Genomic DNA, 10,853 nt, shown 5'->3' on the forward strand with positions numbered 1-10,853 from the left:
GAAGAGGTTTCCCCTTAGGTTCTCCTTAAATATTTTACCTTTTGCCCTTAGCCTATGACCTCTAGTTCTAATCTTGCACAACCTCAGTGGAAAGAAGCTGTTTGAATTTAACCTCCCCTCATTTCCCTGCGCTCCAGGGAATAAAATACAAACCTATTCAACCTTTTCCTATAACTCATGTCCTCAAGTCCCAGCAGCATCCTTGTAAATCTTCACCGTACTATTTCAGTCTTATCGGGGGCACGTGACCAAAACTGCACACGATGCTCCAAACATGGCTTGACCAACATCTTACACTACTTCAACATAACATCCCAACTCCTGTACTTAATACTTTGATTTATGAAGGCCAATGTGTCAAAAGCACTGTTTATGATCCTACTACCTATTATACTACTTTCAAGGAATTATGGATCTGTATTCCCAAATTCCATTTTTCTACTACACTCCTCAGGGCCTCACCATTCACTGTGTAAATCTTACCCTGGTTTGTCCTCCCAAAGTGCAGTACTTCACATTTATCTGCATTAAATCCATCTACTATATTCCCCCATTTTTCCCAGCTGGTTCAGATCCTGCTGCAAGCTTTGAGAGCCTTCCTTGCTGTCCACTAAATCCCCAATCTTTGTGTCATCTGCATATTTGCTGATCCAGTTTACCACACTATCATCCAAGTCATTAAGAGAGATGAGAAAGAACAACAGACCCAGCACAATTGTTGCAGCACATCACTAGTCACAGTCCTCCAGTCAGAAAGACAACCATCTACCGCCACCCTCTAGTTACTCCCACTTAGCCAATATTGAATTCAATTTACTACTTCATCCTGAATGCCAAATGACTAAACATTCTAGACCAGCCTCCAATGCAGGACTTTGTCAAAGGCCTTGCTAAAGTCCACATAAACTCCATCCACAGCCAGTTCTTCATCAACTTTCCTGGCAACTTCCTTGAAAACTTTGGAAGATTGGTTGAACATGAATTAACATACACAAAGACATGTGGACTCTCCCTAATGAGGCTTTCTCAATTCAAATACTTACATATCCTGTTGCTCAGAACACTGTTCAATAATTAACCCACGACTGAAGTCAGGTTCATCAGCCTGTAATTTCACAGCTTATTTTTAGAGCCTTTCTTAAAGAACAGAACAACATTAGTAATACTCCAGTCCTCTGATAGAGCACTAAAGGTTAATGGCATTTTAAATACCTCTGCCAGGTCCCATGCAATTTGTCCAACAATTATTTACATCTCAATGGTAATTGTTTATCTATTGCTTTAGATCCTTTAATATATAAAACAACAAAAGACTCTGGTTCCTTTCACTAACTGCAATAATTAATAATAAATATCTATGAAAGCATATAAGTACTGAAACTCATAGTTTATTCAAAAGGTGGAATAGACAACATCTCATTAAGAAAGTACATTCCTGACAATGTGATTTTTAAAGATTCCAATACTGCTTTACAGCTTTGATATTAAATTTCACTGTTCCACATTTAAGCCCATTGTGAAGATGCAACAGCACATTGACAGGTGTAACATTTACAGTGTTGCAAAAATTACAAAAGGGTTTCACAGGTTGGGATCAGACTGAAGAAGGAATTCCTGGGTGGAGAAACAATTCCTAACTTCTGGGACTGAGGCAGCACATTGATAAACAAAAATAGGAAGAAAGTGATGGTAGTGGGGGAGGAAAGAGGTAGTGGTGGGAGGTAGAAGAAGCTGGGGCAAGATTCTTTAAATCTGAGCCTGCTTTCATTAAATTTGTATCCGGCAGGGACTTGTATTTCTTCAATCTTCATGTGTAAAAAAAAATCTGTATTCTAAAATCTGGTTCACTGAGCACCAGCAACCAAACTGTGAATGCAATCCATTGTAACGTAAACCCTTTTGCTTTCTCTTTATTTACATGTACAAACAAATCAGTGGGCTTTTCAGATGCAGGCTCTAGATATTAATGTCATTTCTTCTGCAATATGGCCAGTGGCAAACTTTCATTTTGAAATGTGCATCGTATTGGGAGCTTGGATGGCTTGTTAACAGTAATCAGTACTCCATGGCCACAGATATGGACAGGATGGTTTTTTTTAAGTCATGTCAGTTCCACAAAGACTAGAGAATAAGTTAGGACAAAATTGGGGAAGCGAAAATAAAAGAACATTCATTTGATTAGCTCCAGTTAAGTGTTTTTCATGGATATAGTCAGGGGGCCAAGACTATCACTGAGTTTCTGAGGTGCAGCAATCAAGATTGGTTTCGTTGCACATATTCTACAAGGGAGAACTCCCACCACAGGCTCTACCTGGTATTGAATAGGTTCCAGTTTGGACTCATCTTGTCCATGTTGATTTAGAAAATACATAGAAATCACTTGATATTATAACCATACCCCCACAGTATTACAATGAATGGCATTGAAAGCACATAAACTGATGGAAAAAAATTACTAAAAGTACAGCGAGAGAAAATTAGCTCTGCTGTTTGTAGGAATTAATTTAAGCAAATGTACCTGATTTTTGAATGTAATGATATTATTGGAAACTCATTCACGTGTAGAGGGTGCCCATGAGTTGACTTTTTTTACCCGGGGGTAATCAGTGTTACAAAGTTCTACCTCTTCAATTAGATGCTAAATAAGACATTACAGAAAACTATGATTTTGCTCATTTTCAAGCCATCATTCAACAACTACTGACAAAGAATCTCTTCCAGAAGATCTAATCCCATTTACTTCATAAAATAAAATATTAAAAACAATTATGATTTTTGTAGAAATGCAATATTTAATAAAATTTACCAGTCTTTTAGGTTCCTTACAGTTGTTATAGCCGGAGGGTAATGTGGATAAGGTCCCACAACTTATTAAATAGTCCCAATGGCACGAGTCTCAATTAGCCTCTGACAACCAAGTGCAGCTCCCAGCCTTCATGTGTGGCTTAGCTACTAAGCCCAGTGGAACTGTTTCTACTGAGTGGAGAAAGGGCAAGGGCGAGTTAGTGGTGCCTTAAAACCAGTCACTTTGTGCAGATGAGGCTCGTCAGCCATGGTTGGCAGCTCATGTTATTTATTCATTGAGGAATAGGCCCTTCCAGCCCTGTGGGCCATGTGCTCAGCAATCCCCCGATTTAATCTGAGCCTAATCATGGGAAATCTTACAATGACCAATTAAGCTACCAACCTGTCCATCTTTGGACTGTGGGAGGAAACTGGAACAGCCTGAGGAAACCCACATGGTCACGGGAAGAGCGTATAAAGTCCTTACAGGGAGTGACGGGAATTGAGCCTCGGTCGCATGTACTGTAAGGTGCTGTGCCAACCACTAAGCTACTGCGCTACCTGAGAAGGAAAGCTGTGGTCTCAAACCCACGCTTCCTCCGCCTACAACCGCTCATTGTGAAGGCTTCAGGAGTAAACTGCAAGGAAAAGTTCTGGAGCTGGAGTCCCGAACGCAGTCCCACGTTGAGTTGAACTCCTGAGACATCGCAGGTGCCAAACTGTATCAGTCTCTGCGGTTCCTTTGCCTGCTACATGGGCAACACCTTCCTCTCCATATTGCACTGTCCTGCTGTGTGCACTGGCGTGGCTATCACGTAGGCAGCTGGGACGCGACGTTCCTGGCCGACCCTGACCTATGGAGGGGTCTCACCTATTTTAGTATTTTAACATTTACTATTCTGCCTGGAAACTCACTTCACAGTCACTCTGTTTTATTTTCAGGCTGCCATGCTATTATAGTGCTGCAGCCTAACGTTCTTCCTCCAGGGTAAGCTTCTCTGCTGCCATGGATGATTTTTAACTATAAAAAGAAGAGCCATAAGTGTTAGAGTCTCAAGTGTCAGAGATGCAATCAACCAGGTGTCTAGGTAATAAGAAACACATTGTGATAACATACCATCTAAGCCATGTAGTTTTGTGAATACAACTGATTGTAGAGAGGTGAAAGAAGGAATACATCTGGAATTAAACAAGGTAGTGTGTAAAGGAACCTTAATTACTTTCTGTATATAACCCAACATCTTGCTGGAATACAACACATGGCAACGTCAATACATTTATAACCCAGAAACATGTCAGAAAATAAAATCTTGACAAGAGTTTTAAATTGCTAGAATTTGCCGGTTAGTTTGTGCTGCCATTCCACTGTTTTCCTCATTCTCAATCTTCCAGTTCCATCATGGGCGCTACCTTCCTGTTATTGAGGACATCTTCAAGAAATAGTGCCTCAAGAAAGTAGCATTCGTCATTGGAAATTCTGACCATCCAGGACATGCCCTGTTGGCATTACTACCACTTGGGAGGAATTACAGGAGCTTGAAGACCCACACTCAATGTTTTAAGAATGGCATTTTCTCCTCCATCAGATTTCTGATTGGTCCATTAACCCAAGAACACTATCCTGTTATTTATCTTTTGCAGTATTTATTTTTGCAATTCATTGTAATTTTATGTCTCGCACTGTACTGCTGCAAAACAACAAATTTCATGACATATGTTGATATGTTGGAGATAATAAATGTGATTCTGATTCTGATTCAGAACCTGTTGAATTTATGCACTTGGCTCCATTTGCAACAGTCACAAACTGTTAAAGTTGGCACCAAAACTAAATATGCTTTTGATGGTATGAAAATTGCTATTACAATGTAAATTAGCCTTGTTGGCTCGAAAAAGCAGTCCTTTTGACAGTGGCTTGAGGCTATGAAGCATGCAGGGTAAATTCTCCACCCACTCAGTTCTATTGAAATTCATTCAGTTGAAATCAATCATTTTGTGATATAAAGGGGATTCTCTCTGCCACCTAATCCCAAGATGAACAATGAGAAGATTTATCCCTTTATTTTAGGTGATTTGATCAAAAGTTGGAGTTGCACTCTTAGGACAACAACTTCATGATGTGTTTCTGTCATAACTAATGTCAAACTGAGTGCTGCTAATTTAAAAATCAAAAATATCTCAGTATTTTATAGTGTGATTTTCTCTTTCTCTCGCTCTCTCTCTCCCCACTTACTGACTGAATCTTCTGAAGTCTCTCCATTCTCACATCACTCACACTAATTTCACGAGCAATTCCAATGCTAGATGGGATTGTAATGCTCTTTATTCTTGCTCAGTTATTCTTTGCAACCCACCACATATTCCCTTGACTGCCACTGTTCAACTTAGAACACTGAATGTCCCTGTCTGAGTATCTACTTATTCTGCTAAATACCCATCCACAAATGCACTATTGCCTTCCACCTCTAGAAATGGCTTATTCACTGCATTACCTGCTCTGATTTATCAAAAAGGTAAACCCCATTGTTTATTTTTGCTTTGCTTAGCCTTTCTGTGGTTTATCGCAGACTTAAATTCACTGCTTCCTACTTCAGAAACAGTTGTGGTCACCATATCATAGGAAAGATAAAATTATGCTTGAGTGGATGCGAAGGAGATTCACCAGAACGTTGGCTGCGATGGAGCAATTCCGTTACGAGGAGAGACTGGACAGGATAGGTATGGCTTTCCCTGCAGTGGAGGACACTAAGAAGGGATTGGATTTAAGTATTTAAAATTATGAGTTGTATAGTTAGTATCGACTGCGGGAAACCTCTGCCTATCAGAGACAGATAAAACTGGAAGGCATAGATTTAGGATAATGGGAACAATATTTAGAGAGGATTTGTGGGAAACTTTTTCACCCAGAGAGTGGCATGTACCTAGAATATGCTGCCTGAGAGAGTGGTGGCAACAGAGGTAGCAACAGCATTTTAGAAGAGTCAAGATGAGCACTTGAATTGGCTAGATGTAAAAGGCTTGATTGAAGTTCTGGAAGATGGGACTAATAGATTGACCAGAGTGGCCCATTTTCATGCTTTATGACTCTTTGATCAAGCTCTTGCTAGTAATTTGCTGGTCTGGCAATGCACTCTCTTCATTTCATTCTTATCACGTTGCTTCCACAACAGACACTGCTATATACACTTAGATTCTCAATAAATCCCCATGGTGTATTCCATGTTTCCATCTTCGGTGCTTATCTCTCTCCATCCTCACATGAACATATTGTATCTTGATTCACTAGATGTCTCTGTGAAATCCCAGTGGCTTTTTAATATTAAGCAATGAATGAGTCAAAACGTACCACAACTCAACAATGGCCAATCCAAAGTCACAATGTTTGGCTCTGCCCATAGCTTCCATACTTCAGTCATTGATTCTATGTCTCTTCTGAGAGGAAACACAGCCTGATGATGCACATCTTCATGAGTCTGTTTATGCCTGCACTAGCTTTACTAAATCCTCCTCACTAGTCCCAATCCAACCAAAACAGTATTCAGAATTTTGCCTGCCTCATCCAATTCAGCACCTTTTTATTTTGATGAACTCCCCTCCCTTAGTGTACATTCAAAATCACTGTTCTCATGTTCAACGTTCTCCAAAACAGACCTCCAGGTGGTATGTTCTGTTCTTTCGGGCAGAATGTCCTGCCATTATCCAGTCATTAGATTCAGAACATTCATCATTCAGTTTTCAAACAATCCACCTATCCTAACTTTCTCTAACTTGAAAATTTATGGCATTGACAATGAAGATTTCTGTTTACATTAAACTGTAGTCATCATGCCCTCTCTCATTGTGTTCACCATTAGCTCTTAGTAAATTTAAATGTATTTGAATTACTCAATCTGGCATAAGTACAGTGTGAGCACGTGTTGGTTATTTGTATATACACACATATATATACGGTTTACTGCCAAAAACTGGTAATATTGTTCAAGAAACAGCCTATAAATAAATGTAAGCAATACAATCCATACATGTTATCCCACATAGTGATGAAACTAAATCTTAGTTCTTCTTGAAATTTAGTATAACATTTCACAGAATCTTATATATATGCAGTATATTTATTGTGTTCTTTGTATCATCGTGTTTATTTTTGCTGTATCAGATCCAGAGTAACAATTTTTTCATTCTTCTTTACAATTGTGTACTGGAAATGACATTAAACAATCTTGAAACTTGCACATATGTCGCCTATATTTTCAGCCTGCAGTCTTCACCTCATAAGCTACATATTTGCGATGATCTAAAAATGTGATTATTTAAATATTTTTAAATAATTCATCTTCAAAACATTATGTTTTGTCACTGACCAGTACATAATTCTCAAAAGTCTAAATATTATTCATATAAATATGGGGGACTTCAATGCAATTTCATTTTATAACTTCACAAAATCATGGAAGCAAAGTGCATGACTGTATTTCAACTGACATACTGGTATTGAGCAATGCTTTGCCTGTAGTGTTAGAACAAAACATTAAATTAAAATGTTATCATACAACAAAAAGATGTTCAGACAGACAGTCCCCAGGACGATACTTTCCTCTTCTGATCTTATACTTGATACTGTTCTCTTCACAGCAATCTTTCCTGCTTTATTTCTGTTACCTTTTATTGTTTCATTACATTAATTTCAGTGCTGTTACTATGGATACAGAAACATAAAACAATTAAAATGTTCCAGGAGGGGAAAAGAGGGGTAGGGTTGGGAATTAACATGGAAAATACATAAGGAACAAATAGAATCTTTGGCCCCTTCTGCGACCTGTTAGCTTTTTTCTCGGCCTGTTCTGTAGGTTAGTTGTGCAGTGTCGTGCTGCACCCGGTGCAGGCAGTTATGGTGCTGCTATTCAGCTTTCCTGGAATTCAGCCTTTTTAATAGTATACCAGCCATCCTAGGTATCAATTCTTATTCAGCACTTTGTGCAGTCGTATGTCAACTACAATCAGCCTACTGCCTACTAACTGCTAGCTTTGACGTGTTTTGTTCGACACCCTTCAATGAGCATTAATAATAACTTAAGGCTTTTAATTACATTTCTATGAAGGCCTTTCTACAAAAGAGCATTATAGTGGCAGTGCAGTAATCCTATTCTTTAACATTTGATAGCATTGTTACATAGACCCAATGCTTGCTAGATTGCAAGACCATCCACAGAATCTTCAACTTCCACAATCCCCCCCCCTCCCCCCTCTGTCTCATCCCTGAGCCAGTGACCTACCATCTTCTTTGACTAAAGTTAACAATTAAAGAGAATCTAGCTGGATTTCATAGTGCGCACAGAATTACCCCACTGTGCACTAACACATTTCAGTGCACAACTCATTGTACCTGTCTAGTCATAAAATAAAATGGCCTTTTTGTCAGGGTCAATAAATTTTAAAAATGATCTCTGCAGAATTATCCAAAAACAAGAGCAGAGCACAATGCAAAGTCCACAATGAAATGCAAACAATAAATATCCTTTCAAAGTAGAATTAGGAAGTAAATCACTAATAATATCTAAATTGAAAATAGATGGATGACTATATTGCAATGAACCATGACAGCTCTGTGTGATCTCCCAAATTACAAATGTCCCACAACCGAAAACTACTGTCTGCATATTAAACAGTGAACAGATTTGAGGCCTTTTCTGTCATTTAGGAGACTGACTTTAGTGAGATTAAATGAAATTTATAGCTGCATTGAAATAGTACCTTTCCTTGTCAATCAGATTTTAAATGTTACTAAGCAAGAGCCCCTGTACAGCTGTGTCATTATAAACATGCAAATTTAACAGATACTGAAACAGTTTACGTGATAAAGCTGAAGAACATCTGTCAAATGTAATACCTGTTAAGCAATCACGTTTTTAAATAAAATAGCTCCAGCGTTTTTCTTCATTATGATATTAATATTAAATGGGCCTAATTTCTCTTTGGCTTTCCTTCAAGACACTGCAGCTTATTTTATCTCGATGCAGCCAAGCAACACAGGACATTATATATATAATGTAGCTTATAGCATGTAAGGTGAAATATCTTCAGACGGAATAAAATCACTAACCTTAAAATACATGTTCCAAAGTGCAAAGCACAGGCTGCTGTGTATGGTAGTGCTCTAACATTGAGGAGGTGCCTTTTGCTGTCTGCATCACCAATTATCCTCCCAAACTGTGAGTTGTTTTTTTCACAAATTCATTTAAAGGTATTTTGGCACACAGGCAGGACAGCATTATCCAAAGAGTGTGGATCTGTCCGGATGTTCTAGAATTTAATTCAGGCCCTCAGTCCCTCCAATAAAAGGAAATGCTGGAGTATCAATGATTCATCAAAAAGCACTCTTTGCATAATTTGAAATGAATCAAACGAGTTATCTCCTTACCATGTGCACAGCCCCCAAGTGAAGAATCAGGCCAGTAAAGAGGGAATGAGGACGTATTTCACACGCGAGCTGCAGCTTCTCAGTGATTCACTCTGAGCCTTGCTCCCTCCTGGGAGAATGAGCTCATTCCAAGCCGCCAACAGCCGCCCCTCAGCCATTGCAGTGTCACTGCAGAATGTATACCGAGTGCAGGCACGTCATTAAAGGAGATCAGTTATAAAGCTTACCAGTACATTCCCTCCCCTAATTTACAATCTGAATGGGTTATCTCTTATTAGTCTGTCACTAGACAAAAAACCTAAGCAAACACCTGTAATAGATTGAAGCAGAGAATTTAAAGCCAGACAGAAATTACTCTTCAATATTAAGGCATTTTATCCACTTGGAAACACAGTGAAAACTACTAAAGGGTTACCATGGTATTCCAGTTACTTTTTCATTCACATAATATTATCTTATTTGAGGTAGGATAATACAAAAACACAATAGCAGAATGTTGCAGTGTGCAGCAGTGACTGGCTGCATTCATTTTCAGAAAAGGTACAGCGCATTTATCATGTTTAGCATGACTTCTAGATGCTTACATACATAATCCTGTAGGATAGGGGTTCAGACAGGTCATCTGTGGTATCAGTGTAATTACAAACGTTCACTATGTAATTAGTTAATTAAGTGAAAATTGCACAAATTGCTTTCAAAGTGATATAAATTGCAATTGCATTGTGGAGGCAATGTCACGAACTTTATTGTTACGCTGAAATGATTCCTAAAAACAAATCTTCAATTTCTAACTTGGCAAAATAAAGCTATTATATCTATATGCATCATAGATGTAATAGAAAAATAATAATTTTATATATTTGCACACTAAAATTGTCAGGTGGTAACCAGCATGAATTTATTTATTCATACCTGAGCCAACAATATCTGATTACACAAACAGACATTAACTGAAAGTACATTGGTGGTATCAAGTTGCAACAACATTATAATTGAAAATGCATAGATTTAAATCTAGTGATCAGTGGGATTCTTGGCTTTCAGTTTACAATACTTCATGTCACACACCCCCCCACCCCCCCAACATCCTGGTAATGATTTGCCCATTCTCATATTAAACAAACATTACAAGACAAGTAATTTAGATTCAGATGAAGAACAAATTGATTTTGTACTCCTTTGCCAGCCTTCAGAAATTGAACTCTTTGTCTTGACTGCCTCCATAATACCTGGGTTACACTTTGGAGAATGATCTGCCAGCAATTACAATGAACATGGCCATTGTCCAGGATGAAATCAATTGCTTCTCAATAAATAAAAACATACTTAATGCAGATTCAGGACATAATCTGCATTATGTCTCTTAACTTTTAGGAACATTTTGAAGATCATGGGTAAGAGCTAGCAAGTGGTTCTTTATTTCTAATATCCAAAATTACTATGGTTTTATAAAGATTAAAAGAAGCCATATTAGTACTAAATAGAAGTATTTTTTTTAAAGGGGTTGGGAGTATGTTGCACCTTGCGTAAGCAAGGTTTCATCCCCTCAATTTTCTCTTCATCCACTCAATTAAGCAATATGAACTGCAGTCCCATGGACTAACAGATACATTACTGAATCTTCACATTGTTATGTACCCCTAGGGTTCAT

The 10,853-nt window shown here is 38.3% G+C and overlaps 1 protein-coding gene across 12 annotated transcripts in view; it reads right to left on the reverse strand.

Annotated features, from left to right (window-relative positions):
- Positions 1 to 9,360, reverse strand: part of jakmip3 (Janus kinase and microtubule interacting protein 3) — a 347,134-nt gene extending 337,774 nt beyond the window's left edge. For all 12 annotated transcript variants that reach the window (XM_073027549.1, XM_073027548.1, XM_073027547.1 and 9 more), the window contains exon 1: positions 9,203 to 9,360. The gene's annotated coding sequence lies outside the window, so the exon portion shown is untranslated. The remainder of the gene's footprint in view (positions 1 to 9,202) is intronic.
- Between the last annotated feature and the right edge of the window lie 1,493 nt (positions 9,361 to 10,853).

This window comes from Hemitrygon akajei, chromosome 23 (genome assembly GCF_048418815.1).
Source record: "Hemitrygon akajei chromosome 23, sHemAka1.3, whole genome shotgun sequence".
Taxonomy (NCBI): Eukaryota; Metazoa; Chordata; class Chondrichthyes; order Myliobatiformes; family Dasyatidae; genus Hemitrygon; species Hemitrygon akajei.